The sequence below is a fragment of the Lucilia cuprina genome, chromosome 2 (assembly GCF_022045245.1).
Source record: "Lucilia cuprina isolate Lc7/37 chromosome 2, ASM2204524v1, whole genome shotgun sequence".
Lineage (NCBI taxonomy): Eukaryota > Metazoa > Arthropoda > Insecta > Diptera > Calliphoridae > Lucilia > Lucilia cuprina.
The window spans coordinates 41,942,050-41,967,535 of record NC_060950.1 but is presented as its reverse complement, the minus strand read 5'-3'; the positions used below and the strand labels follow the sequence as shown (position 1 = coordinate 41,967,535).

General features: G+C 30.9%; 1 long non-coding RNA gene across 1 annotated transcript; it reads right to left on the bottom strand.

Moving 5' to 3' along the window:
- Positions 1 to 2,533: 2,533 nt before the first annotated feature.
- LOC124418552 lies at positions 2,534 to 20,841 on the bottom strand. The gene is made up of 5 exons (XR_006940069.1): positions 20,629 to 20,841; positions 5,248 to 5,479; positions 3,356 to 5,148; positions 2,934 to 3,180; positions 2,534 to 2,874 (listed from the first exon to the last, which is right to left on the bottom strand). It is a non-coding gene; the product is annotated as an uncharacterized LOC124418552 (long non-coding RNA).
- Positions 20,842 to 25,486: the final 4,645 nt, after the last annotated feature.

The following is a 25,486-nucleotide window of genomic DNA, read 5'->3' as shown; positions in this document are numbered from 1 at the left end:
ATGCTGAAGTTTGTAACACCCAAAAATATTGGTCCTAGACCCACCTTAAAGTATACCAATCGCCTCAGAATCACTTTCTGAGTTGATTTAGCTATGTCCGTCTGTTTGTCTGTCTGTCTGTGTGTCCATGTAAACCTTGTGCGCACGCTACAGGTCGCAATTTTCAAGATAATTTGATGAAATTTGGCACATACTCTTTTTTTGCTTCAAGGACGAACGCTATTGAAAATGGTTGAAATCGATCCATTATTTCTCCTAGCTCCCATAAAACCGTACCCCCGAATCGGGCCTTTAGTCTCATAAGTACGTTAAATATTTTATAATGTCAACGAAAATCAGCAAAAATTAGTTTTATAGAACAATAATTGACAATACTAATTTTTATTGTGATCGGGCCTCATTTGACCCTAGCCCCCATACAGACTCCCCTTCAGAAAATGACTTGATGGTCAAAATTAACTTATAATTACTTATAAAACGATTAAAATCTACATAAATGACTTTGTAGTAGACGTTAATTAATCTACCAAAATTTATAAGGATAGGCCCATATTTACCCCTTCTCCACTATGAGCCCTCTTGTAGAAATAAATAAAACAAATTAAAGGCTTTATTTACAAAAAAATCAAAATTTTAACATACTGACTGGTGTAGGGTATCATATGGTCGGCAATGTCCGACTATAAATTCATACTTGTTTATAGGTACATTTCTTATCTTAGGTCGTTTTATATATTTCGTTGCTTTCCACAATAAGAACACATTGTCTTTCGTGTTGCTAGTATTGAGGTTTTGACGAAAAATAACAAATTTGGTCGTTTTTCAATTTAAAGAGTGAAATTTTAAGATCTTTAGCAGCTTTATTAAATAGTTGTTTATCATGAAGATTTCTACTGTTTTGCCATATATTCCTAAGTCGCCTCTTCTTTCTTCAAAGATCTCTGATTTCTGTTGTTAATGTAATTTGATTGTAATTACGTTGCGTTGGATAATATGGAGTTGACAAATAACCTGCTTCGTGTATTGTGTTATTGAAGTTTTCAACTGCATCATCTATTTCCTCCGGAGATTTCAAAGATATGTTAAGACTCACATTTATTTCAATCCAATTTGCAAATGACATTAAATCAGTTTTGTTATTAATAACCATATGTGATTGTAGGAAAGTATTGAAACTGGATGTGTAACAATTGACTAGAAATGCCAGAGTAAACAAACAACATTTAGATCACATTTGACCTTTATACATGCAGCTTGAAGATATGTTTCTCTTACTTCGTGTAACAGTTCGTATTTTATTGAAGATTTTATTAATATTGCAGCCCCAGCATGTGCTCCGCCATCCGTATGATTTGATGAAATTAGTTCATATCCTCTTATTTTAAAAAAGGATATACTGGTAAAATGTGTTTTCGACACTAGCATAATATCTATACAGTGTAATTTAAGAAATAATTCTACTTTATGTGTATGGTTGGAAAGACCTTTAGCATTCCATATTGCAATATTTAAATTTAATTGCATAGTTTAGCTATCAGAACCGTCATTATGTTCAATAGTTTGTTTGTTAAATCAATTTGATTTGGTGTTAATTTTTCCAGTTTTTCAAATGAATTTGTTTGATTAGTCTTGACAGTTTCTGAATAGGAAATATTCGATTTACATTAGGATTTATTGCATTGTCAATTAAATTTGGGTAGTCTTGATCATTATAACTATAACTATTATTATAACTATTGTTGTTGCGTCTTGTAGCAATATTTAGTTGTACTTTTTTCCTAAATAATTGTTTATATACTATACAACCTTTGTAACTTGCTGGATGGTTTTGTAAACAGTTTATACATTTAGGCGGATCGTCATTGTTTGTAATCAACTGTTAAATGACCTAAACCACATTTAACACAATTTACCGACTTCCTGCAGTAGGTTTTTGTATGGCCAAATTCCTGGCAACGGTGACATTGTACTATATCTTTTGTTTTCCTTGGTGGTACAATATTAACAACTGCATTACATAAAGTTTTAATATCATATACATTTTTATTATTTAAGCCCGGCTCTAAGTCAATAAAAAACATTGGAAGGGATTGTTTAGTAATTCTACTTCTTATATTAGTAATATTTCTTACTTTGTGGCCTAAAGATTCAATAGCATTTGGTTAATAATTGGTGGGGGTTTTGGTACATTGATATTTGTAGATTGTTCATTATCAGATTCATTTTTTAAATTTTTCACAAGACAATTGTTTTTATTTTATATTATTACTTTATTTTACACTTTAGAGAACTCAAAATTATGTTTGTTTGCACTAGATCACGGTCAATGGCATACTGTGAAATAATGGATGATGCATCTAAAGTTAGTGAGCTATTTAGATCATTTATTGCAAGAGTAATTTCATCTTCCAAAATAACAAATTACTCGAAATTAAGATTATTGGATGATAATATATTATTAATATCAGAAGAACTTTGTATTTTAGATTTAATAAATTTCCAAAAATATTTTAGATTTATTTTAAATTTAATTTCCATATTTATTACATATTGTTTATATAGAAATTTATTTAAAAAATTGTATTGTTTTTGCAGTTGTTGTTGTAACAGCTAGACTATGGCCGATAGTTCTTTCCTGGGGAAAAAACGTTCATTAATACAGCTGTCACTGGGTTGACAATCTTTGGCCGAGTATGACTCGGGTCGTTCCGGAGCGAAGATCCAATTGTCGTGGGGATGTTGTTTTTGCAGTAAATTATGTTGGTTAAAAATTCCAGGACAATCTGAAGTAATATATAACTTAGGCAATTTATTTCTTTGATTTTCAGTCTTCTCAATTCTTTAGTGTACCAGGGATGTTTAAGCATCTATTTTCTTTAAGGGGAATACTTTTATAACAAATATCTAGAAAATTATTAAGAAATAGTTCATACGATATTGTAGTATGTAGTGTGGGCATGGTGATGTTATTGTTTGATAATCGGTTTGGTCGTTGACCAAACAGTAGATAAAACAAACAATACAAAAAACAAAGTGGCGCTGGTATGCTCGCTTATGCCGGGCTTGAAGCTCGCCGATGGGGGTGAATAAAAAATGAATAAAAGTCCATCTCCCTACGTGCTATACCTATCGAACAATTTCCTCCTGGCTGGTGTTGATACCAAGAGATCACCTTCCCACCTAGATTTAAATTTAGGTTTTAAAATTTAAATTTAGTTTTAGGTTTAAATTTAGGTTTTAAATTTAGATTTAAAATTCAAATTTAAGATTCAGATTTAGCTTTAGTTTTAGATTTAGGCTTTAAATTTATAATTTAGTTTAGGTTTAAATTCAGGATCTCAAATTTTACGTTTACGTTTTTTAAAGGTTCATGATTTCGCTTGGGGATAAACGGTATCTGGCAATCGTTTCCCTGCGGCAACTAGCTGGTTTACTGGAGGCAACTATAGAGCGGAAGAGTTCTTTTAGCGGATGAGGCTTTATTGTCCGTCCGTATTACCAACATGGCTTCCTAGCTTTAAAAACTTGTTCAGCAATTTGTTTGCCTATTTACAATTTTTTTAAAGCATTTGTTTTTGTTCACATTTCCTTTTCTTCTTCCTAAATGCAAAAAAAAAATAAATAAAATTTTGTTCAATTTATTGAAGACATTGTTTATTTGTACTAGATCAATTTCATAAAAGCTATCAATGACATACATTTTGAAATCATTTAGATTAGTTGGAATTAAATCATTATTAGAAGTAGACCAAACAATGTTACCTAAATTATTGTCGTCAAAAAAACAAGTTATTATATAAATGAATAACGTTATCAATGTGCAATGAGTATAAAATAATTTATCTAATAAATCATCAACAACAATTGATGAACATGAATAAGATTTTAATCCTTTTTTACGGCTATCAGTATTCCACCACCAAGCAAACATCCAGTCTTTTCAGCACTTCCGTCTCTTCGATAAATGTTGTATAAATTCATATTAAAGAATTCGCCATCTTGAAAATCCGAGTTCAACCAAGTTTCAGCAATAACAAAGACGTCAACACCACATTGTGATCCTATAATTGAGAAGATTTCGTCATTTTGGTAAAAAAATTTTAAACTTGGCAGTTTTTTTTTAATAAATGGGCGAAGTTTAATTCCAACCTGCCATAATGATGATTTTATAATTTCATTATAATAACATTGAGAAACAGCTAATTTAAAGTTAACATGTTTTAAAGTATTAACATCAACATTTTTTTTAAACCAACCTCGTATATTTTTACTTATTTTTGCAATTTTATCTACATAAGAAATTATTTGGTCTGCAGAAACAGTAGGTTCGAATGAAGAAATATGTAAATAATTCTTCGTTGAAACCACAGCTACATCATTTGTCTTCTTATCACCAAAAACAACCACACGGTTTCTTCGTTTACGTCTGTGAACCCTTGCCCATACGTTCTCAGCTTCATACGTGTTTGATGCAGCAGTAGAAAAGAAGAAACAGGCGAACTAGCGAAATCATCACCACGAATATTATATATGTTTGAAGCACCAACAACATCATTAACTTTATGTTGATTTGATTTTTATTTGTTGGTTAGTCCTTAACCAGTGTCTCAGGTGGGAATCGAACCCACCACCTCCGGTTTACCAGACAAGAACACTAACTTCCCGGAGGCATTTAAGTTGATTTCTCGATTGTTCAAGGTTCATTGAACCATTGCGTTAGCTCTTTCACATTATCATTGATTGTTGTTGCTATTAATTGTAATTTAGTTCTCTCACTTCGGTGGATAGAGAAGAAATATAAGCAACTAAATCTTTGGAAATATTAAGACAATCGTCGCAATTAAAAACAACGTTATTATTTTTATTAAATAATTCAATTAAACCTTCATCTTTATTAGAGCAGATGAAATGAAAGTTTACTTCACAAATATGGCAAGTAATCAAGTTTGTTTTAACAATATTAAAACACTTCGCGCACAAAGTTTTGGAGGAGTATTCATAAAACACGTCTACACTATTAGGCAGTCAACTGAGAAGAAATTCGGAACCTTTTCCTAAAATTATTTTCATCCATATCCTCAAGGTAGTTTGGTATATTTTTATAGATTCTCAAAGCATTTTCTTAAGGGTGAATCTCATCACATTCCTCTTCCATTGAGATTGATAAAGTATACAAAAATAATTAAATATGTTTTAATAGTCCCATTTTTAATCAAATAAAATCCAAATATTGTTATTATACTATACCATAGATGGCTCCAACGTGTAAACAACGGTGTAATAATATTAAAACAAATTAAAAATAACCATCAAAATTTAAAGGATTGATATTTGAAATGGAAGCTGTATATATTTTGTTATAATCATCTGATTTATCTTCCGATTCAGACAGCGAATTAAAAATTATGGTTTCAGATGATAAAAGTCAGTTGGCAACCCTGGAAAGTAAAAGTCAAGTTTTGTGATTCTCTCCTATTACCTTTATAAAAGAAAAAACAAAAAAAATATTAAAAGGAAACTTTAAATATAAACGTTTGAACAGTGTAATTAAGAAAACTGCAATTTTAAAGAACAATATCAAGTATGCCTTCTACAAAACGTCGAAGCGTTTAAACAAAGAAAATAATATGCGCTCAGTGCAATTTACAAATAGAAGAAGAGGCTAGCATTCAATGTGACAAGTACGCCAAAGAATTTCATGATATGTGTTCTATGCTAGACAAACGTCAAATTGATAATTTAATGTGTAATGAAGATGAAGAATATGTTTGTCACATCTGTAAGGGAAGTAAGGGAAACATAAATAATGACAATAAAAACTTAACTAAAAAAACTTAATCAGCTGGATGATTTAAATGTGGCAATGCAGTTTATGTCTAAGCAGATTGATGATGTTTTGAAAGGTATAGCTGACAACAAAAAAAGTTAGAGGCTGTACAAAAAGAAAACAAAAATTTAAGAAATGAAATAACAGAATTAAAACAATCTATAAAAATGTTAAATTATCAAAGAGTAAAAAATGATTGTATAGTTAATGGAATAGAATGTAAAGATACATCTAAAGCTGCAGAATCTTTTGTTGAAATGATGACTACTGTTGGTGTTACTGTTAATGCTAATGAAATAGATGCTGCTTATATTTTGAAAAACAAGAATTGTAATAATAAATCAAGCCGGAAACAAAGTTTGGTAGTAAAATTCAATAACAATCAATCTAAGCAAAAAGTCATGTTTTCAAAGGTGGCGTTAAAAGAAAATGATAAAACTAAAGATGTTTATATAAATGATTTCTTAAGTAAAGAAACTTTAATGTTACTAAATCATGCAAAAAGTTTAAAAAAAGTTGGTTATCGAAGAGTTTTCATGGAAAAGTTTACACTAAAAGAAGTGAATTATCCCCACCAAAACTAATAAGAAATGCTGAGGAAGTGGATAATCTTTTATTTGCAGCAACTACTAACCGGAGATCTTCGCGTCAAGATAAAGATAATTTGGATGAAAGTGAAGATGAACCCCATTCCCCTTTTATGTCTCCAGCTTAAGTATTTCATTTTTAATCTGATTATTATAAAATATTTTTCTCAATAACAATGGCTAATAATTATTATTTTAAATCTTTTTTATCATATGAGAAGTTCTTAAATATACAAAATAAATGTTATTTTTCAATTGCGTTTGTTAACATAAGAAGCATTTCTTCTCTTGAAAAATTTAATAAATTTAAACATTTAATTACTCAAATTCCAAAACTATCAGATATTATTTGTATTCAGGAAACAGGTTTAAGGATGATTTGATCCAATTATATACTTAATATACCTGGATATAACTCTATACATTGTTGCAGATCTGATTGTTATGGTGGAACGTCTATATATGTACGTAATTATGTTTTATATTCAGTCGAAATGTGTGAAAGCAAGGATTTTATTCAATCCATAATTATTAAACTTGAAAATAAAAAAGTATCTGGAAAACCATTAAAACTTATTTCACTTTATAGATCACAAAAGTGTACATATAATAAATTTCATTCTTATATAGAAAATACTCTTGATCTTTTGGGCCATGATCCATTCATATTTGTTGGTGATACGAACATTGATTTTTTAAGTAATCCTTTGGCAATTGATCTAACAACATTGTTTGAAACTTTTGATTTTAGCAACTGCCATACACTGGTAACTAGACCTAGCAGCAATTCATCGTTATGTATTCAAATTGATTCCATTGAGTGTAATTTGACGGATCATAACCTAATTTTGTGTAGATTAGATTTGTCAGGAAAATCTGAAGGATACACTGAAATTTTTCAAACATTTTCCAACTATGAGAAACTGAAACAACAAATTTTTGTGATATATCTATGAGTAATCTCACAACAAATCCAGACAGTGACACTTGTTTGTTAATAGGTTATTTAGCAAATGCTATATCTAGTTCCACTGAAATAAAAACCCGAAAAATTTCATAAAAAGAAACTTTTAAAAATTAGAAGAAAGAAGAAAAATAATAATATTGATTTTTGTATAAAAAGAATAAGTGAAATGCATGATAAATTACTATCAAGATAATTTGTATAAAATTAGATATGAACCTCGAAAATGCTGGCAATTCTTAAATCGTACTTTGGGAATAATTTCTAAACCAAAAACTGATATTAAAAGACTTGATGGCGAAATAATCGTTGATGATAAAGATCTGAGTCGATCTAGATATGTCCGTCTGTCTGTCTGTATAAAACACGCTCACGTTAAAACGAAGCAACTAAGCTCCACAAAATTCACTCAAAATATTCATTGTTATCCTAAGCAGTTTGGTATTGAAAATCAGCAAGATCGGTGAAATAGTTTCAGAGTTATAAGTAAAAATGTCAGACAACCTCGAAAAAATGGCGATTCTTCACATATTTATTTGTACTTTTTACAAAAACTACTGCAGATAAATTGATGAATTTTGTCAGAGATACATCTATTGATGCCAGAATTAACATTGTTAAAAATCGCAAAAATCGGTTCAAAATTTCATATACCTCCCATACAAATGTACATATTCCCGGAAAATGTGTTTATTGTTAATAACTTCCGTTACAATATCGATATCTTCACAAAATTTTACAAATTAAAGTTTTATGTCAATACAATTCATATCAAGGAAAATATTTTTCCATCGGTCCACAATGGGTCATAGCTCCCATACAAGATCCCCTCCCGAAAATCACTTAAACGCTCAAAACTCATTACCTAATTGAAATATTTATACATCACTTAAACGCTCATATCTCGCTACCTAATTAAACTATTATTACAAAATTTGGCACAACTATAATTTTGATATACATAAATGTTTTTTTCTGATCGGTCTACAATTGGTCATAGCTGCCATACAAGGTTCTCTTCCAAAAGTCGCTTCAACAACCATAACTCATTACCTAATTAAGATATTTGTATAAAATTTGGCAAAAATATCACATTTATAGACGCAAATGTGGTCCGTTTGACCACAATTTGTCATATACATAACTCATAGCTCCCGAACAAGGTTCTCTTTAGAAAAACATTTAAGTGCATAAACTTATTGCCAAATAATAATATCCATGCAAAAATTTGGCACAAATATTACTTTTATATACATAAAATATACTTGAAATTTGTTTAACGATCATCCATAATTATTCGGTCAAATTAAATTACGTAAACACTTTTTACTCATTACCAAATAAAGTTTTTAAAAAATAAACTTTTTATTTTACTTCAGAAATGTTCCTGTCAATTTCTTTATCCGATCGTTTCATCGAAAGCTATTTCCACAATATTAATCTAGTTACATTATCATAACTATAATTATAAACAATTATCTCCTTATTCATGAAGATATTAGTCGCTTATTTTATGTTCAGTATGCAAATTTTTCAAGCAACATTTTTATCTTCTTCTTTCTTCTTTATTAAACATTTCACTCACATGCAAATTATTAAATATAGCTAAATCATATTTTAAAAACATAAGAAAACTTATTTTCACAAAAATTTCACCAAATAATTATTTTATATTATAAATATAAAAGCAGCTGGTGGAGGGTATTTAAGATTCGGCACGGCCGAATATAGCACTCTAACTTGTTTATTTTGAAATTTTATGAAAAACATTATTTTCTCCCAAAAACTAGAAATGATATGAAAAATTTGTATAAAACGACATCTATAGTATTCTTTTGATACTACTGTGTAAACTCACTAACCTCCGGTAGGTTAGTGGTTAGTGTTCTAGTCTGGTAGACCGGAGGTGGTGGGTTCGATTTCCACTTGAAGAACTGGTTAAGGAGCGCACAACTGGCCCGATAGAGGTCTAGGTGTATTTCTTCGGATTTGATGTATATATGTACATCCTCCTTTCGAAATAACTAACTAACAATTTTTTGGATTTAATAAATCCATTTTGGAATTATTATAATTTGACTATAGTCCTATAATTTGGACATATATAAAGTTTTTTCTTCACATTATTAAAGAATAAATAATATATTTTTAGATAAAAACACCCAAAAAGAAATTTACCAAATAACAGCACATATTTTAACAAATCAAAAAAAAAAAAAAAAAAAAAAAAACAATATTTAATATAAAAAGTATTTAATTTAAAAATGGTGTTTTTCCCACGCAGAACAGAAAAACAGGACAAACAATATTTTTTACAGCTTTGTTTTCATTTTCATATTGTGTTTCGATAATACTTTTTTACGTAATAATAATATCCTAATATATATTATAAATTTCTTTGTAAGTTTGTTTATTTGTTTGTGCGTCAATCACGCCTAAACGGATGAAGCAATTTTCTTAAAATTTGGAACATAGAAAATTTCATGTCTCGAAGCATCAAAATGTTGCTTTGAGAAAATTGGAACAAAACTAGTATCAAAAATTGGGAAAAGGGCGAAAAACTGGGAAAAACGGTACTTTTGTGTTAGAAACCCGATTTTTGTATATTCTAACGCAAAATTATTTTCGATTTAGTTATCTAAAAGCCGTGATACGCGGTTGTCAGATCTTAAAACGTCAGTAAAATGTTCAGAAAATATAGAGGCGTAGTTTAGGTACTTTTTCGGAAATATGCAAATACTTAAGAAGTATTTTGCTGTAATTAGTCAAAAGATATATTTTAGAAAAGTTAAATTTAAATGAGTAAAAAGTGGAGTTTCGTGTTTTTCATAAGGTCCACATCTAAATGGCTGGACCGACTTTAAGAAATTTTAAACAGAAATTCAATTGGTTATATCATTATTCCAAAAAAATCAAAAAGGGACGAAATACGGAACGCGGTAACATTATTATTTTTTTAAATGAAGAAACAGAAGTAATTTCTACTAATATACTTAAAATTTTAAAAATTTAATAAACTAAAAATTTGCAGTATAATCTTAAAATGATATGAAGTTTTTGAATTTGCGTAAATTTTAATTTTATAAATATCAATATTTTTGACAAATTAAACTGGAAATATTTGTATTTTTGCTACGTTTTTTAAATTTTTTTTAAATTATATAAGTCCTCAAAATTGGGAACATTTCAGTTGAATCACTTAATAAAGATTCTTTTAATAGCCGACCTGCGGCCGGGCGCAAGAACTTTCTTCTCTATGGTATGACCAAAACGGCTTCGCTTAACAAATATTTCCTAAATAGCCGGCCTACGGATGTACGCAATTATTAACCACTCTATAATATGGCAAATAAATCCCCATTTTAAATGTGAAATAATACCACAAAAAACGAATTAAATCCCCAATTTGCGTTGTTTTTGCTTTCTGAACAAATTTTTAGGAAGTTTTTTCATTTTTGTTTTGGGGAGTTATTTCATGACTCCTACGTCTAATTATGAAAACGACTGAACCGAAATTTATAAAATTTGAACCACACACGACAAGACTGTCTTGGAAAGCAATTATAGGCATTTTTTGAAACATCAATTAGAAAGGAGAAAAATTAGTACACACTTTTTCTCTAAGTCAATGAATATTAATTATTCTAAAGCCCCTTCACACGAGCACACAAGTAATATATGTCAAAATGTCAAGTAAGATATGTCAAAATGTTATGTAGAAGGATACGGATGCGATAATCTAAACACGATATGTAATGAAACCTTACTACAAAGAATAAACAAGAATGAAACGCTGTAATTTTTTACAACAATAACATTACGCTCTTCTCACAGACGAGTGCTATGTAAATCCAACACATATGTAAAAATTGTATTCTCTCTCAAAACTTCAAAACTTTTTCGCGAAAATTTGAGGATAATAACACTTTGAAATATTTTTTATCACTTAACATTATATTTTATAATTTTTTTGTACAATTTAAACACATTTAACAGCCCGAAAATAATATATTTTTTACAAACGAAAAAAATATTTTTTGTTTTTTGACATAGAATTTTTGTTGTTTGAAATTAAAACTAAAAAAACAATGTTGTAAATTTTCGTATGGTAATATTTTTTATTGCTTTGTTGCTAATTTTAAAGGTAATTTTTTTCACTCAAGCCCAAAGAATTTTGAAAAGAGAGAAAATGTGTAGTTTTGGTAAATTTTGTGATCGTTGTTCTGAATTATATAGTTTGAATGTATATTTAAATTTCGACATATTTATTTCAGGGGTAAAAGGCAGCAAAAGAGATAGAGCACTTTTAGCTGAGGGGACATGTTGCAGGGTTTTTTCTCCCTTCTTTTTTAAATGCCTTTCGTAAAATAATGAACGTTTAGATGGAGACTCAAAAAACGTGCGACATTTTTTTGTTAGTGTTGCTATATTTATGATTCTTAAATGTTGTTTCTATTATTTTGTTTAATAATATACAGTGAATCAACTAAGTTTTTTGCCTACCTTTTTTTTAAGAGAATTTTGTTTTTTATTCATACATAAAATTCAAAAAACAAGTAAAAAGTAAATTTATGTTTTCCAATTAAAAATAGAGATTGTGTAAAATGGTAAAACCAAGAAAAAAATATTAAAATACAAATTTGAAAAGTTAAAGCTAATGCAGGTTTAAAAACATACAAGGCTCAAAAAGTTCCTGACAGGAACGCTGCTAAAAATTTAGAGGCCAAAAACAGAGCACGGAAATTGAAGTCAAGTTTTATAAAAAAATATTCTTGCTGCATAATGGATGACGAAACGTATGTTCTGGCAGATTTTTCGCAACTTCCAGGTCAAAAGTTTTATGTTGCTGATGCTCGAGGGAATGTTGAAGAAAAGTTTAGGACCCAAAAGCAGACAAAATTTCCCAGAAAGTTCTTGGTATGGCAAGCAATATGCAGTTGCGGCAAAAGAAGCCAATCATTTTATTTTTGGCCTGACTTGGCATCCTGTCACTATGGTAAACAAGCCCTTGAGTGGTACAAGAACAATAATGTGGTATTTGTACCAAGAGAGGCAAATCCTCCAAACTGCCCGGAGCTAAGGCCAGTGGAGAGATATTGGGCTCTTGTTAAAAGAGAATTGAAGAGTACAAAAAAGGTGTCCAAAAGTGTGGTAGATTTTAAACGGAGATGGACTACATGTTCGAGCAAAGTGACAGAAAGCACTATAAAAACGTTAATGGAAGGGTTTCCGAAAAGGGTTCAAAATTTCATCACTAGTGATTAAAACTATAAAAATATTTTTTTTGTAAATTATAATAATAATTTGAATCAAATAAAAAAAAATAAAGCTGTAAGTTTAGTGGTTTCTTTTTTATAAACATATATGTATGTTAAGAATTTTTCGATCTCACTCCTTAATTGGGGTTAATAAAGAAGCATTAGCTTTTATGTCTATCGGTCTAATACCATCTATACCTGCTCCTTTGTTTACGTTTATGTTATTTAATTTATTGAAGATTTCCTCCTCATTTGTAGGCATAATATACATCGAGTTAGTTATTGTTGGTTTTCTGTATTGTAGTGTATTTATGTTGCATTTGTGTAATATTTTTTGTACATTGTTACTGAAATTTGTCGCGAATTTATTTGCTATTGCCAAAATGTTATCGCTTTTAAAGTTATTTGTTATTGTATTATCAATTTTACTGACTGTTTTACCCGTGACCTCGTTTATTAATTGCCACGTTTTTCTCATATCGTTTCGGTTTTCAATGAATTTTGTTTTATAATAATTGTTTTTTGCGTAAATTAATTTTTTATTTAAAAGATTTCTTAATTTTTTTTATATATTTTTTATATAGAATATAACCGTAAGTTTTTTCCGTTTGAACCACAATTTGCCATAAACCTAACTCATTATCTAGGATAGAATTGTTACTTTTATGCATATAAATGTCATTGTAAAATTTTGATCAATCCACAATTGGTCATAGCTCCCGAACAAGGTTCTCTTTAGAAAAACACTTAAATGCATAAACTTATTGCCAAACAATGATATCCATGCAAAATTTGGCACAAATATTACTTTTATATACAGAAAATATACTTGCAATTTGTTTAACGATCATCGAAAATTGTTCCTTCATTTTCGAAAATTATGTAAACACTTTTTAAACATTACCAAATAAAGTTTTTAAAAATAAACTTTTTTACTTTAGAAATGTTACTGTCAATTTCTTTATCCCATCGTTCCATCGAAAGCCATTTACACAGTATTAATCTAGTTGCATTATCATAACTATAATTATAAACAATTATCTCCTTACTCATGAAGATATTAGTCCCTCATTTTATGTTTAGTATGCAAATTTTTCAAACAAAATTTCTAAAATAAACTATCAATAACTCTATTAACCATTTTACTCACATGTAAATTATTAAATATCGCTAAATCATATTTTAGGGCGTTAATAACATATAAAAGAAATTGGTGTTTGTAATGAGAAAACTTATTTTTACAAATATTGCACAAAATAAAAAATTATTAATATTAAAGTAGCTGGTTGAGGGTATTTGAGATTCGGCACGGCCGAACATAGCACTCTAACTTGTTAAATTTTTATTTTTTTAACATAGTCTAGAAGCTATGTAGTAGTAACATATAGGCGAAACTGAAGGGGCTGTCAAAGAAAATTTGTTATTCTCTTTCATCTGCGATGGGTAGTCATCTTGACGTGATGCAGATGCTTAAGCGCGATGATCTGTAAAGCCATTAGGATAATAAATCGAAGAAATGTCGATCCACTGCTAAAATATCTAAAAATTTTATTCTAATATATTGGTGTAATAAAAATATTAAATTTTATAAAATAATGCACCAATATTAAAAAAATAACAAAAAAATAAAAAAGCAAAATACTTTACTGACCAAGAAAATTAACAATACGTTCACATTTTATCAAAAATCTTGTTAATTAATATCACGATTTTACTTTTTATGGTAGAAAAATAATATATAAAATATTATTTAAAAAATGCAACAAACAAATTGCTTTATTTTGCTATAAATAACTGTTCAGATAAAGTTTTTTCTTAAAATTTATAAATTTTACATAGGCAAATTACTTAATTGATTCACTGTATATGTTTATTTCTTAAATATTTGTTAATTAAATGTAGTGTTATATATGAATAACAAATATACTTAATTAATTTATACAAATTTGGTGAAATAACCACCAACTGGTTATTAAAATATGAGTTTAGCTGAGAAATATTATTATTTTCACAGGTATTTATTTATTTCTATTTTTATAAAAATAACTAATAATAATTTATATTTTTTTATTTTTATATATTTTTTTGCTTCGGGTACTGATGATAAGGAGTCGGCTATGTCGTATCTTACACCAGCTTCCCAAGTGCCAATTGCACCTCCAGGTTCAGTGACGGTATCCAAGCGGGCGGCAACTACGAGGCGTTCCGCCTTCGGGATTATTGAGCTACTCGGGTTCAAACCACCCGGGGAACTCACCACAGAGCAATCAGCTTTCCTTCAATGGGCCAAGGCCCAGATCGCTGGGAACGACAATGCTTCTCCTCCCGCCAAAGTGAAAACGGAAGCGGCGCTTAAACGGCAACATTCAGAGAAGGAAGCAGCTTCTGCAAGCCAGCAGTTAGGGACGAAACATCCAAAACAAGTGCAGAAGTCAATGACGCGCTCCTTCAGTGAGGTTGCTAAAGACAGCCTCGTTCGGGCCGTCATTGACCGAAGCGATGTTGACGGATCCATACCCCAGTCTAACTGGAATGTTTTGAAGCAAAAACTTATGGTAGTGTGTTGGCAAGTTCTCAAAGAGAACCCAGGCACTCCTCCTCAATGCGATGACGCTGGATGGTTCAGGGCAACGTTAAATTAATGACTTGTGGAGACGAACGCTCAGCATTACTACTCAAGTCAGCCATTTCACTATTGGGTGAGGTGACCCTGCAGTGGCGCAGAGAGGGGAGGAGCTAATAATGGTCCAAGCACCATTATCCATCAAGATCGGGTTTGCGGACTACAACATAAGAACTTTAAAATCCTGTATTTTAAAAGTTCTGAATGCAAGGTCCTGTATTCTGGCCAAAAGCTCTTTCCACATGTTCATCTTATCTGATTTCAGTGATGAAGATAAGGTCTCAGCCGCACTAGAACATGGCGGCACTACCACATGGCTGGTTTCTCGCTATATGGCCCATGATCACGGGGATTGTCCTCTCAATAACAATGTCCGCAGATTGGTAGATAAGGCGAATATGCATGGTAGCGTCATCATATGTGCTGACGCTAACTCGCACTACAGTATTTGGGGTAGCAGCGACTCCAACACAAGAGATAACAACTTTTCAATTTCAATATTAGTAGAAATTTGGAAGTAGTAAATAAGGGTTCAGAACCCACTTTTATTGTATCTAATAGAAGAGAGGTACTAGACATTACGCTCGTGAGTGCTAAGCACCGCGAATATATCAAGCATTGGACCGTATCTAACGACTGTTCTTTGTCAGACCATCGATATATAGATTTTATGATTGGTAATATAAAAGGGAATATGAATAGTATTCTTAATAAAAGGAAGACGAACTGGGAAGTTCAACATAAGCTGCTTTCCTCGTCTCTAATTTCTCTGCCTAGTTAAGAAAGTACTGAAGATATTAACGCAGCAGTTCGCACCCTAACGGATGCTTCCCGTATGGCGACCACATCTGCTTGTAAACCCTCCATCAAGAGAGAAAAATCCAAACCCTCATGGTGGAACACTGAAATAGCAAATGCTAGGAAAGTATGCCGCAAACGAGGCACAACGGACCAATAAATGGATACCCTATAAGACCTCAGTGAATCGTTTCAAAAATTTGACTAGAATGACTTCGCAAGATTCTGTCTACCTCACATGTTGTCCCGAGCAATATCCAAAAGCCCTGTGGCAACTGGACTATGTCCTGCAGAGAATCCTTGGAAGTACTGCTGGACACTCATTTTTCGGGATGTCAACCTCTTAATGAGGAGACGGTAGAACCGGTTCATTTAGCGTCTGATACTAGCTCTATAGTCATTAATAGAGAGAGAATCCAATGGGCGCTTAACAGTTTCGACCCATACAAATCTCCGGGTCCAGATGGTATTATACCTACGGTTCTTCACAAGAACGAAGATCTCGTCACTCCATGGCTGCTATCGATCTACAAAGCATGTCTCATATGTGGATGAGATATAATCTGGTCTTTATTCCTAAAGGGGGGTGACATCACATACCAAAACATAAGATTATAAACCAATCAGTCTTGCGTCTTTTCTTCTCAAGACTCTTGAAAGAGTCATTGATGTACACCTAAGATAAACCATCTCAACGGAATTGATCTCCAAATCACAACATGCCTTTACCAAAGACAAGTCTGTAGAAACGGCTCTACACTCGCTAGAGGGACATGTAGAAAGTTCACTAGCGCATTGCAACTCTCTTGTTGCCTTCCTTGACATCGAAGGTGCCTTTAACAATGTTGAACCCTATGCCATTATAGGGGTTGATCATCAAACCCAGCTACTTATTAAAAAACTTCAAAGTAATAGGGTCATAAGTGCAACGATGGGCGGAGTCAATGTCTCAAGACTTGCTAGTCGTGGCACACCACAGGGGGAGTCCTATCTCCCCTACTCTGAAATGTGGCTATGAACTTAAATTTAAGACTGTCGGTAATGCTGATGATGTCGCGGTTGTAGTATCTGGAAAATTCTTGGATACTATATCAAACTGTATGGAACCTGCTCTTAACTTGCTTAGCAAGTGGAGTTTTACCTATGGCCTCAGTGTAAATCCACTGAAAACTGAGCTTTTTCTTTTTATGAGAAAGTATAGGATTAAAAACTGTATGCCTGATCATGCGAACTAACATGGAATATGAACATCCAAAACAGGATAAATATGGCAAAATAGCTATTTACACCTGCAAGAGGGCAGTTGGTACAAACTGGGTCGTCAACCCTAATGGTATCAACTGGATCTTCAAAGCAGTTGTTAAGCCCATACTATTCTATGGTGTTATTGTATGGTGGCAGGCATTAGAAATCGCTTCTCATTGTGCAACCAACATACCTTATCCTGATCACGGGAGCAATGAGGACGACGCAAACGAAGGCCCTGCTAGCCATAATGAATTGGTTACCAGCTGACCTGATGGCGATTCAACTAGCCCTTAATTCTGCAATCAGACTAAAAGCTGTGGTTCGTGGTCCTGTAGTAGAGGTATAGGGTACCCACGAATAATTAAACACTTCGAGTCCTTTCATCTTATTGTAGACTATTGCGTTGCAAAACCTCTTATCGACAGATGCTTTCACATCCGAATTCCCAATAGGAATTCTGTACACGATATTTTGAATATTTTATTATATATCAATATTAACGAGAACATCAGGGCAACATTTGAAAGAGGTCCATTAATGGGGGTTTACCTATTGACAGTGCTAATTTATATAGGGTTAAGGGTTATTTATACATACATATATGGATCAATTCTCATAAAAGTCGGTAGGAAGATTTCAGTTCCTTATTTATTAAAAAGTTCATATATCTACTTGTATTTTTAAGCCATTAAGGAGCATTCAAATCAAATCAAAATTATTTAATATCGCATTGCGGTATTCGCATTTTTCGAGTCATTTTCTGGGGGGAATTTATATGGGGTGGTGTTATTATGGATCCATTAATGACCGATACAGTAATTTTCTGATGGGGACCTAAAATAGGGGGTAGGAATAATTATGGACCAATCACCACAGAATATTGAAGAGAGATTTAGCTTACACAAAACTGGTTTATGTCGAATTTCATACTAGTATTTTTAAGCCAGTACTGCGTTTTAAAGTAATTTTTTGAAGGGGCGTATCAGATTGGTCAATTATAGACCGATCCTTGTAAAATTTTGTAGAACAATCTTGGTTCCTACAAGTCATGTTTATATCGAGTTTCATCGCTTTACTCGTTCTTTTAAGCCCAATAATTAATTTTATGATGGGGACCTTATATGGAGGTAAAGTCAATTCAGGCCCGATCCATATAAAATTTGGTTAGGAGATTTTTTCTAGCAAGGAACTTAATTGTCGAATTTCATTAATGTACTCGTATTTTTAATCGAGTCTTAAAGTTTTGTTATGATGGGGACTGTTCTACATAAAATTTGGTAAATAGTTTTTGGCTTGTGAAAATCTTACTTCTGTGAAATAACATCGCTATACTCGTATTTTGAATTCAGTAATGAGCGTTAAAGTAATTTTATGGAAGGGACCTTTTATTGGGGGCAGGGTCAATTATAGACCAATCCACATAAAATTTAGTGGAAAGGTTTTGGTTCCTAAGATACTCACTTATGTCAAATTTCTTCACTATATTCGTATTTTTACGCCCATAATTAAAGTTAAAGTCGTTTTCTGAAGGGGACCTTATGTAGAGGTAGGATAAATTATGAGCCGATCCACATATAAATTCATAGAGAAGTTTTGCCTAGTAAGATACTTCTGTTAAATTTCATCGCTATACTCGTTTGTTTAAGCCAGTAATGAGCGTTAAAATCATTTTTTGAAGGGGACCTTATATGGAGGGAAGGGTCAATTATGGGTCGATCCACATACAATTTCATAGGAATTTGTCTAGTAAGACACTTACTTATGTCAAATTTCATCGCTATACTCGTTTGTTTAAGGGAGTAATTAGCGTTAAAGTCATTTTCTGAAGGGGACCTTATATTTATATTATGTTATATTTATTAAAATTTGGTGGAGAGATATAGGCTTGATTTAAACTTATGGGTGTCAAATTTCATCGCAATATTCATATTTTTAAGTCACTAATCAGCATTATAGTCATTTTCTAAAGGGGACCTTATATGGGGGGTAGGTCCAATTATGGTCCTATGTCCGCCATAATTTAGAATTTAATTTCGGAAATCAAAAAATAACTTGTGCAAAATTTTGGGCCTTTGCTTCATAAACAACGAATTTGTGAATGTTTGAAGCTTTTTACTCATTATTCCGGGGGGATACATTTGTATAGGGGATATGTGAAATCATTGACTGATTTTGCCCATTTTCAATACCAAACATTTCTGATCAATAAAGAATATTTTGGGAAAATTTCCCCTTATCTCTATTTTTGTGGACGTTATCGTGCCAACAACAGACGGACGGACATAGCTAGATCGTCTTAAAATCTTATGAGGTCCCAGAATATATATACTTTATGGGGTCTTTGAGCAATATTTCGATGTGTTACACACGGAATGACAAAATCAATAAATCAATAATAAAAATTGTTTTATTCTAAATTTGGTTATATTTTATTTGAATTTTGGTCAGAAAAAAATGTTTGTTGTGGCGACATTGCTAGTGAGACAAAAATTAGCGCAATAAGTAATAGCGGATTTTTAATAATTTTTTTCTAACATACTACGTTTTTTAGCCTTTTTTGGCTCACTTGATTAGGTTAAATCAAAATTAAATCAGTTTACTGCTGGCAGTGAGTAAAATTCATTCATATTCTAGTATCTGTGGATATAGACAATATAATTTTTAACAAATAGGTTGAGGTAAGGCATAATTGTAATGCCATACTGGAAACCGAGTTTTTTACATTTTCGGATATTTTTGAAACATTTCCGTGGATATTTCAAAATTATAATGCCCCATATATCCATACCGCCAGGACTGTAAAAGGATGGATTTTAAGCCAGAATGTAAATATTTTGTAGCGACATCCATAATCTTTTCACCTATTTATTATTGAAAAGGTTTCGGATATTCTTTCTCGTAATGTGTAGAAGTAGGGCAGAAAGTATGACATAAAAGAAGCTTTAATAGAAGGAATAAAAAGAATTGGACCGAAATTTCCTTGTCATTACTTAAGAATTTTTATAACTCGTTATCATCTCGAATTTTCGAAGTTATATCAAGTAACGGCGAATAAGTATGTCCCTTATAAAATCTTTTCTAAAACATTGTAAAAATGTTTTTTAAATTAAAAGGGATTCATGAAAAATGTAATTTGTTGTTTTTGTCAATTAAAGATGGCGGACCTATTCAAATGAGCCAAAAAATATTGTTCAAAAACGTAGTATTTTAGAAAAAATATTAAAAATTGGTTATTAAATATTGCACTAATGTTTGTCTACCTAGTGATATACAAGACATCATGGTATTACTTAAAATTTTAATATAACAAATTAGTCCATTACTTTTTGCAAAATATTAATTTGAACCTTTTCAAGTGAGCTGTAGTGTACATTATGGCCAAATATTAATAATTACTACGACGGAGTAGTATTATCCATTCGCAAAAATTCATTCGTTATATATATTTTCATGAATATGTATTTTTTATGATTATTTTTCACAAACAATCAAGTTTTACTTAACTTTAGGCACTAACTTAAACTTAACTTTTTCAAATTAATCTGCCGGAATAGAATTTATCGTTTGAAACAAACATTATTCAATTCAGAATATAATTTCTTCGCAAATTTTAATATCTTTATCTTTATTTTTAATAAAATATAAAAATTTTACAAAAAAAATCATAAAATGAATTCGCCGTTGGTATGATTTTTGACATTTACCAAGGCGAATTCATATAAGGTGTTAATCAATCAGCTAATAATTTTTTTCTTAATTCGCCTGGTTTATGTAGCTGTCAAAGTTTGTTATTGCTTACATTTTTATATTTAAAAATGTCCGTTAAACAGAGAAAAACTTCGTTAATATTTTGAATTATTTATGTAAAAAATCTAAAAATACCAAGCATCTCGTAAACAAATATGATTTTATTTAAATAATGGCATAATTGGTATGTCTACAAATATGTTATTTAAGAAAAATATTTTTTCTATTAAATGGTTACATATTACACAATATTGTTTTATATTAAAATTGTGTAGATAACGTGATTAACTAAAAAAATCTCTTCCGGAACACTTAATATTAAGAATCGCATATGAAGTATTTACTCGGCTGGCGGCAACTGACTTCTACGTTATGGCTTAATTTTGAAATCTATTAAATGTTAACAAATTAAACAATATTGTTTTATATATACACTATGTAAAAAAAAGATTGAATAAAAAAGTCCGTTTCGGAACGCTTTATATAACAAAACCCATATGAGGTATTTACCCATCCAGCGGCTGCTACATTATGGCCAAATATTGAAAATTACACCGCCGGAGTAGAATTATCCATTCGCAACAAATATTCATTCCTTCGTAATATAATATTTTCATGAATATGTACTTTTTTATGTTTATTTTTCACAAAAAAAATTAAGTTTTACTGAACTTAAGGCACTTACTTAAATTAAGCTGCCGGAATAGAATTTTTCGATAGAAACAAACATTATTCAATTCAGAATATATTTTCCTCACAAATTTTAATATCTTTATCTTTATTTTTTAAGATAATATAAAAATTTTACAAAAATTGTTCATCAAATGAATTCGCCGTACTTATGGTTTTTGACATTTACGAAAACCAAAAGCAAAAACAAAATACTTGGGAAATGTTGTTGTTGCAGAACTGCCACCACCTCATCTGAATTCGCCTTGACATTTACGTAAATCAAATGCAAAAACAAAAAAATATATTAACAAGTAAGAGTGCTATATTCGTCTGTGCCGAATCTTATATACCTTTCACTATAGTGTATTTTAAACATCTTTTATGAATTTTAAATTTTTTCCCGACTACATTATTATTACACCAAAAGAAAAACAAAATGAACAACAACAACGCTAAACGAAATAAAAAACAAAATGCACAAGCCAACTAAACCAACCGACATCTAAACATACACACGGAAAAACACAGAAAAACAAAACCAAAATAAACAACGCAATGACGCCAACAGTATCCAAACATACAAAAAAAATACACAGCTGAATAAAACCAAATACATCTACACACAGGTGTACAGTGTTGTTGTTGCTTTTTCAACGAAGCATGAAAAAATATGACATTTTTTGATGAAATTTTCAGAGGTTGTCTCGGATTTTTGATCATATCTCCGTTATTTACCGTCCGATTTTGCCGATTTTAAACAGCGATCTTCTCGAAAGCATGTCTAATAGAATTATTGAAGATTCGGATCTCGCCGATATCTGGGGCCAATAAAAACTGATTTCAACAGACAGACAGACGGACAAGGCTTAATCGACTCCGCTATCTATAAGGATCCAGAATATATATATATATATATATATACTTTATAGGGTCGGAAAATTATATTATAGAAATTACAAACGGAATGACAAACTTACATATACCCAAGGTATATTAATTTTATAAGGTAGAGTCATCGGCGAATTCAGAATACCGAGCGAATTGGTTATATTTTTTTTATATGTAGTTTGACATTGTGCCTGCACTTGAAGGCGAATTGACTCTCAGGGAAAAATGTGAAAAACAGCTGACAAATAAATCAAAGCGAATTTTTGTTAAACAAAAAATGTTTATAAATTTGAATCTGTTTGTAATTTAATTTGATGTTTTTAAAAATAAAACTAATTTCGTGTAGTATTATTATTGGTTTTAAAACTTAAACGAATTTAACAGCATAGATTTAGTCTTTAATCACACAATTTCACTTTAATCACAAATTTGACATTAACAAAATGAAAACAAAGTTTGACATTTACAAAATGTAAACAAAGTTTGACATTAATTCTACACCACGGCGAAAAATGAACGGCTGTTCTGATAACACTACCTTATAATTAATATATCTTGTATATACCCTTCTCACGAAGGCGAAGGGTATAAAAATGTACTGTTGCAGAACTGCCACTACCTTGTATTAATTCGCCTTGGCATGACTGGTGTCTCTGACACAAAAGATTGTCGTGAGCACAACAACCGTATTCAACATAATTTTTTTTCATTCTTTATATGTGTGTATAAATGAACCGCTGTATTTGCATGTGCATTAGATTTATCAACAAAAAGGTAAACAAATGACTGCAAAAATGCGGACGTAGTCGAAAAGCTGTCAGCAAATCAATTTTTAACTAAATTTATTTTTTTAGAAAATTTTTACTTCGTATTGAAAGACCCTATAATCGTCTAATTTTTAATAGCAGTAGTTATTTTGTTATGGAAAACCGTTTTCCGTTTTCGATATTTATTCACTCTCGTAATCCGTATTCAGAATCCGACATTTTTGTCAGATTTTTTTCAATATCAAACTTTTTTATTGTTTTGTGTATATATATGTATTGTACATAGTCTCCTATTCTTAAAGAAAAAACATAGACGTTTATTTTAAAGCAAAAGTAATTTTGCAATTTTTATATATATATATATATATATATATATATATATATATATATATATTTTATATATATATATTATATATATATTATATATATATTATTTATATATAAATATATATATATATACATACCATATATATAAAAATTGCAAAATTACTTTTGCTTTATGTTTTTTCTTTAAGAATAGGAGACTATGACTTTGGCGAGACTATAGCTAGACTATAACAAGACTTCAACTAGAAAGAAAAAAATTACTATGTATATATTTTTTGAGAAACTTACTTTATGTAGGATATGTCTTTATTTATGTACAATGTATTCACAATACATTGTATTGTATTGTATATGTATATATATACAATACAATACAAGTGGTGTAAATAGTTAGAAGATCAGATGGAGTGAAGTATGTCTTACAGCGTTTCAAAAAACCGATACACTTTCGACATTTAAAAAATGCGTTTAGTCCAGCGGACATCCGGTGAATTTTCATACGCAGAACATCAAAAGTTTCTGATTCTTTAATATTTACACCACCCATATATATAGATGGAACAACAATATCTGCCAAGCGTTTATGTGTTAAAAAATAACATTGAGTCTTACGGGCGTTAAAATCTAAGTCGTGATTAAGTGATTCATTCATATTGTGAACCATTGCCTAAATCTCTAGAGGGCTTAGCCTATGATTGAAGTTTGACATAGGTCATTTATAAAGATAAGAAATAGGGTAGAGGAATGAACGCAGCCTTGCGGTACCCCTGAATTAATCTTGAACCCGTTTTATGAGATCCCATCTACAACAAATCGTATATTGCGATCTTTAAAAAAGCACGAAATAAGTCGCGAGAAGTTATTGCCGACACCAAATGCAATAAGTTTTGATACAAGTGCACTATATCAAACGCCTTTGAAATATCTAAAGCAGTGTTGCTCACACACATACTACCACAGACTATCATACTTTTATTTGTGTTGGTAAAGCAGCAGAGAACAGAATTCCATTCAAATTAAAAGTATACTAATAAAATGTCTACAAATTTATTATGGATTTTGACAGCCAGAGTATATCAAAGTCTATATATTAAAAACTATCAACTGTTCTCTCATGTTTTCCTACATTAATTTAGCTTTCTCAAAATTTTGTTTTTGTATTACTGTGTGTATTTTAAAAACGCCGCACATAGATCTTGCTTCGAAAAGTGCTGATCAGCAACTGATTTGATTTTGTTTTTCAGGTTGAGAGCAAACTAACTGTGTATTGCTCATTTTAAAAAGAAGATGAATTAAACCTATAGTGTATGTGTATAAACTTGGCTTCGGCAGAATTTTCTTAGCCTATCACGCGTGCTATGTAATGGCAATATTGATCTTCTCTGATCTACAGCCACCACTTTACTTTCGCCAAAATGGTGAATGGAATGACACCATTTCACCGAAAGGAAGGCTTGTAAGTCTCCCTTTTAGCGACTTCTACAAAAGCCATACTGGAGGTCTATAGTCTAGTCTATAGTCTAGTCTATAGTCTAGTCTATAGTCTAGTCTATAGTCTAGTCTATAGTCTTTTTCTTTCTAGTTGAAGTCTTGTTATAGTCTACCCATAGCCTAGTCAAAGTCTTGTCATAGTCTCCTATTCTTAAAGAAAAAACATAGACGTTTATTTAAAAGCAAAAGTAATTTTGCAATTTTTAAAATTTGTATCCTAAAACTTTATGGAATATTTCGCTATAGTTTTATCTGTGAATAGTACCTTTTTGATATATATTATTTATAT